Below are 6967 nucleotides of genomic sequence, written 5' to 3' on the forward strand. Positions count from 1 at the left end.
ATATCTAAAGGCAAAACAATTGAACCCTAGGGGATGAACAGAAGAGATGAAACTTAATCTATTGACATGTTTTTATATAACCATTTTTATACAAGTTTTTGTCAGTTCCATTCCTCCACCAATCACATTTTACTTTTTATTTTTGTAGTATTTTATAACCGTTTACTCTATCCTCAGTTAGCTTTTCTAGCCCCTGATGAAGAGTAGTTTTGTCTAGTCGAAATATTGGGCAAATAAATTCGTAACCCTTAGCTGTCCGATCAGCCTTGCCTTAAATTTTTTAAAGTGTTATTTTATACTGCTGATCCTGATCTACGACAAGATCCGGTTTTCCCTCGCTGCTGTTTGTCCAAGTGGTCCTTGAAAGAGTAGACAACCAGACCCTCACCGAAAGTCGGTTTATTTGATTTAAACCTGTTTACTCGGTGTGTCTGTCAGTTACTCTTGAAGCATTTCTCGTAGATAATTTTCTCCCTTTTATAGCATGGCAATGTTAAGGCTTATCTGGTTGTGCCGTCCCAACTAGTATGAGGTCGCCGAAAAGCATGCGATCGCGAAATAAACTGAAGAAAAATGCAATTTTTATTAAAAATGAGGTTTGTCTTGAGTTTCATTGTTGATAATTTATTTCTTTAATTAATTTTAGTTCCTTCACCTACTGCGTAGACTAACTGGAGATGACAGCATTGCAGCCGTTTAGTGACGAACAATTAAATTTCTTTAAGTTCTCGTCCTTAGTGTTGAATGAATTCCCCAAAGCCTTACGGCAGACCTTTAAAACCATGTGGGACAACACCTATGGACATCGCCCTGGTTTCCAGCTCTGGGATGATTCCACTGCTGTCAGAAATATGTTTGACTCTGAAGAAGCAAAAAGTGGCAAGAAGACTAAAGTTACTGTTCTCCAGTCTTACAATGAATGGGATTGTACCAACCTGTTCCAGGCTACTATATTTGCGTGGTCTTTTGCCTTGCCAGCCAGTACAGGCCCCTTCGCCACACTAAGTGATTTGTACGTGAAGCCCTGTGCAGTACCTCATGGTACTTTCCACGCATGTGTGGTCAGCCCGGGTGGAAACATGACGGAGACCATTGCACTTGCGATTGATCAGCTTCGTCTTCTTAGAAATTCGCTTTGTCACTCCACCAGTGGTGAGATGGACAAATTGACGTTTGACCAGCGCGTGAATTGCACCAGAGATGCGTTTAAAGCCCTTGGTGTCTCGACAGCACCAATCGACGCACTTGTTAGTTTGGCGGAGTCAGACTTTCCCACAAATGAAGTTCGAAAATTGGAAGCAAGAATACTAAACGAGACTCGGGCGTACAACAAAAGTCTCGAGGACTTCAGAGAAGGTCTGCAGAGTTTAAAAAAACAAGTCGAAGTGGATAATGCCAACAAAGACGATATTGCTAGATTGGAAAAAAAGATTGATGAATTGAAAGTAGGAAGAGAGGAACAAGATAATCTACCTGGCAATTCAGGTAAGATTTTGAGAAACTGTTCCAGCCGAAGGCTCAGCCAATTACGGTATAGTAAGCAAATTACAGGACTGGTTAAATGAGCCAGTTCCATTTACAAATAAGCAAAATTAAAGCCTATTAAGTTTTCCTTTTTCATCACAAGCCTTCAGATTGTAAGGTAATTAAAAAAGGTAGCAGTCTTAGCCGCGGAGAGTAAACCTTTTCCCAGTTTGGTCTAGTCTCCTGTAGCTCAGTGACGGAGCATCTGTTTACTCTTTTGACTCCTGTTGGGAAGTTCTCAGATTCTTTCTGTTGAGCGGGCTGCCAAACACTGCCTGAAGAACATCTTTTTCAAGGTTTTGTTATGTATGTTAGCTTCCTTTATATAAACAGATGAAGGAATGACCTTAGATCGACGTCATAACCAAACTCTTTTCCTACATCATCCGGTTTCGTATAAATATAAAATTTAGCGATTTGAATTCACTGCAAAAATATCCCTTTTGCATTGAATGACGGGTCAAATTTGACTTATTTATATATTTATTTTTGAAGATTTTAACTGATTTCTTTGTCACTTTTGGTCTTTTCTCATTATCAAAGATACGAGACCATCGCTCTAAAGAGCCTACTTTCCTTCAATGGTTCTCAATTTCACTGGGCGACAGAGCGAAGTTGAAGAGATCATCGGACATGTCACTTCCGAATCCACCCGACTTGTGTCGATCTGGGGTTCACCTGGATTCGGAAAAACTTCGGTTGCAATTGCAGTGGGACACGCTCTTCAGACTCAAGGGCTGCCTGCGTACTGGGTTTCATTGCGAGGACTCCAGTCAAAGGCGGATCTGACTTCAAAGATTCTTAGCCTTCTATAGCAACCAACCATTAATAATCAACCGTCCGATCAGCGTCTGTCCCATGATGATGAGATTTGCCTACTATTCAATAATATATATATTTAGCCACAGCTAAAAGCGAAGCTCCCATTGATAAATTTATAACTTAAATCAAACAATAATTTTGTATTCCACAAATCAGTTAACGTAAGGGCACATTCATGTGACTTTTGAGGGAAAAGCTAAGTGATTTTGGATTGAAACAAATTTTGTATCGAGTTGATATAGCCTTATATGTACACCCAAAAAATAGTCTTCGGTCACATTTAAGAGCAATGATGGTTCTTGATCACCGTAGATAAGGCGTGCAAAAAAAATTTCTTGGAAAACAAATCAGACCGAATTTTTTGCGTTCGACAAGTTTACAAATTCTTGCCAATAAATCTGGGTGCGTGCAAACCAATCTTTTATTATTTTTTTTTTTTATACACCACATCTGAGGAGAAAGAGTACTATGAGGCGCTGTTTTTATCATACAGACCTCGTACAAAATGCAGTATTTCACAACTTTTCAAGACAAATTGAATTCATTCAATATTCAGGACCATAGAGGCACGCGTGCACTTTTAATTAGCGAAACCGTTCAAAAAATTTCCAAAATCACCTATACAACCAGCCGGTTCTAACCTTTTGACAAGCGCCAAATTTGCGAAGAAATTTTAAAAGAGTTACGCTTCAACGTGATAAAGAATTTATTGAGTCTATTTTTTCTTAACGGTTTTATAACGATGTGTAATCTTAAAAAGCGGTTGATACGTACGCTTGGCTACTCCTGCGAGCGATGTTTACGAACGGCTGAAAACAAACGGCAAAGCGATGAAAATTACACTTTTGAGACTACCAAAAATCAATAAAGAAAAATAATTCGATAGAACATTTACAGAGACAACAATTTTCATTCACGAAAACAAATGAGTATTTAAGTGTGTCTAAGAATCCTCAAGTCTTTACTAGTAAGCTTAAAGTTTGTGTTTATGCCGCCGGTTTCCCGGTGTTGGCTGTTTTCAAAGATGAACTCACGAAAAGAAAATCGTTCAAAGCTTTCTTTCTACAGCCAAAATTATAACTAAATATTCTTCGGAAAATTTTTTCTTTCTATTTAAGGTGAATTAATATCGACTAAAGGCTTTTGAAAGTTCTGTAAGCTTAATATATCAAACCTCATACGAGGTCAGATCAGTGTCTCAGTCAAATCTTAATACAAACGTGCATGAACTAGCTTCATAAACTGCGCCGCTGGACTTCATGAAATTAGATATAAATACAATAATTACTCAGGCTTACCATATTTCGAGATGCAGCTCCTGAAAGCTATCAAGTAAGACAAGGATCGCTTGAGCCTTTATAATTCTCGTACGCATCCAGCAAGGTGAAAAACAAAAACGATGCCATCCGAAATCGGATTATCGGCTTTGACAAGCGACGCATTTTTCAACCAAAAACCCAATAAAGAAACCAGCCATGAATAAGAGAACACTCTTGATAGCAGCTGTATTTCATTTTGTACATCCAGTGGAAAAAGACAGTTAAAAACATCACAGTTGACTCAAAACTCTGTCAGCTTCAGCTGTCAAAGTAAACAACTTTCAAGATGCTGCATAAATTTTACGCATGAACTCACCTGTCAAATTTTAACCAACCAGAGCATAAAAATTGGACGGGGAGCGTGACCAACACGTGACCATGGTAAGAAAAGGTCTTCCCCGCCTGTACTTAAAAAAAACTGGCTGAATTTTTGCGTCTGAAGTCAGTTTGAAATCAAAATCGTAATAGTGCGGGGCGATACTGACATAAACACAACATATTTGATATGAATTTAAAACAAAAGTAAACGTGAGCCTGCGATCATTTGAAAACGAGTAAATTGTCAGCGGATAACTTCAAAAAATACTCGACCTCGATGGGTCGACACCTGAGCCCGCGATTCGGTCAGGTGATAGTGGTCAGCGGATACCCTATTTTGACAGCTGTTAATTGATGACAACATTGATGTGCAATCAGCTTTCTCCTGGGCTTCCAAAGTAGCTAGAAAGTGTGAGAGTAAACATTGGTATGCCTGTGGTGCGGACGGACGGTCGGTCGGTCGGTCGGTCGGTCACGTGATTACCAAATTTTCTGGGATGGGTAGATTTCTTTAGCTATGGGGCTCCGCCCACACGCGCGCTTCGCGCGCGCGTGGAGCTCCGCTAAAATATCAAAACAGTCTGCATTTATTCTGATAATGCCGATGATTTGTTAGAAAGTGGTTGGCCAAATGTGAAGAAACAAGTCATCCAACTTCTTGAAGAAATACTCAGGCAAAACCCAAGGGTGACACGCATTGTAACCACGAGAGAGTCTTTTGAATTTATGGACATTCATTTTCAAGGCCATCAAGGTTTGAGAGTCAGAACATTGGATAAAGCCTCTACAAAATCCTTAATTTGTAAGTTACTTCCAAATGCGAGCGCTGCAGATTGCATAGAAGTCGCGCATATCTGCGGACAAGTTCCTTTGGCCATAAAAATTAATGTGTTCTTTGATTTCTGAAGATAATTCTTTACCAAGTCATTTTCTAGATGATTTCAAGGCGTCCTCTACGGAAAGTATCGCGAGCATGTTGGACATATTTGACTCCTCTTTCCAAAGACTAACTGCACAAGAACAAGAAGCACTAATTTCTTTGAGCATTCTCCCTGAAAACTTCACTACTGAGGTCGCCGCGGCCGTTTTAGACACCAAAAGTGGTTTTCAAGCCAAAAGAATGTTACAAAACCTTCGGAGGAAGTCACTGATTGATTCTGGCTCTAAACCCGGGACCTTCACGATGCACAAACTGTTGCAATCATTTTCAAAAGGGAAAGGGGACACTGAGATGAACAAGACAATTCTCAATGCAAAGGGTCGTTTGAATGCATTCTATGTCTCGTACTTTGATAAACTAAATAAACAATTTCTCACCGGACATTCCATGGATGCGTATATTGCATTTTATGAGGATAAGGAGAGCATTTTTCAAAGCCTAGTAGACGGATGTTTTGACTCCAAAACAGCTGACACTGTCTTTGACATATTGGTCAAGGGGGAGTTGTTTCTTGACTCGCTTTTTTGGACCGCGAGTGAAGCGAAAACCTCTCATCACATATACGATGCCGCCATAAAAGCAGCCAGTCTGCATGGAAATGAAAAATACCACAGGCAGCTGCTTTCTTCTAAAGCTTTCAGTCAAGTAACCTGGGGACGAGTAGGACAGACGAATCATCTTCTCTCTGAAGTGAAAGTTCTGCAGGCAGCATCGTCCCTAGTTTCTAATCAAGAAAAAGGCAAATGCTTCTGCTATTTAGGAATCTGTTACCTTACTGCAGAAAAAACGAAGAGTGAAGTCCACTGCCTGCAGCAGGCGCTTTCATCACTGGATACTTGCAACGACCAAGAGTCGTTATTTCTAAAGTTTCTTATTCTTCAGATCCTCGTTTGTTATTATCAGTCCCTAAATGACTTCTACAATGCAAGTTGCTACTATGACAAATCACTACATCTGTCCTCTGCAGTAGGAGATTGCAAGCTGCTTATTATTCCGCCAATGAAAAGCAAATCACAAAAAACTACCGATGAAATGCAGTTTGAAAAGGACTCAAACATTTTGCTGCATCAACCTTTCGAATTCCAATTTGTCTTTCTCTTAAGTGAAGCGACAAAGTCTTTCGCTCACACTAAAACCAAACAAAATACAAACGACCTGGTTCTTCAAATGTTAGAGCGTGTCGAAAAAAATGTTACACCTTCAATTGGTTTGCTATATTTTCACTCAGCCGTGGAAAACCTGCTGTGGGATTTGAATATTGAAGACCCTGAAAAACTATTTTGGTCAAGAGTAAATTATCATGAAAAAACAATCAAGCAATGGAAAGAAACTTTCCTAAATAGTCACGACTTTGGCGGTTATGGTCAAATACAAATTGAAGCGCTTGTGGACTGCCACTTAAACCTGGGTAGAGTTTACAAAAACAGAGGAAACCACTCAGAAGCTCTTCAGTGAATCAAGAGAGCGCTGGAAACAGCAACAAGGTCCTTAGGAGAACAACATGAAAGGACGTCCGTCGCCTACAGGGAACTTGGTGTAACACAAAACAGCATGCATGACTACAGTGCAGCTCTGCAATCTCACCAGCGTGCATTAACTATCCGTCTTAAAATATTTGGAGAGGACCATGAAAGCACTGCTGACAGCTACATGGGACTTGGTGTAGCACAAAACAACATGCAAGACTACAGCGCAGCTCTGCAATCTCACCAGCGTGCATTAACTATCCGTCTTAAACTATTTGGAGAGGACCATAAAAGCACTGCTGACAGCTACTGGCAACTCGGTGTAGCACAAAACAACATGCATGACTACAGTGCAGCTCTGCAATCTCACCAGCGTGCACTAACTATTCGTCTTAAAATATTTGGAGAGGACCATGAAAGCACTGCTGACAGCTACAGGGCACTTGGTGTAGCACAAAACAACATGCAAGACTAAGCGCAGCTCTGCAATCTCACCAGCGTGCATTAACTATCCGTCTTAAGCTATTTGGAGAGGACCATAAAAGCACTGCTCACAGTTACTGGCAACTCGGTGTAAC

The 6967-nt window shown here is 40.2% G+C and overlaps 1 pseudogene; it reads left to right on the plus strand.

Moving 5' to 3' along the window:
- Positions 1-677: 677 nt before the first annotated feature.
- Positions 678-6378, plus strand: LOC140925883 (uncharacterized; annotated as a pseudogene).
- The last annotated feature ends 589 nt before the right edge of the window (positions 6379-6967 follow it).

Source organism: Porites lutea, chromosome 2 (genome assembly GCF_958299795.1).
Source record: "Porites lutea chromosome 2, jaPorLute2.1, whole genome shotgun sequence".
Taxonomy (NCBI): domain Eukaryota; kingdom Metazoa; phylum Cnidaria; class Anthozoa; order Scleractinia; family Poritidae; genus Porites; species Porites lutea.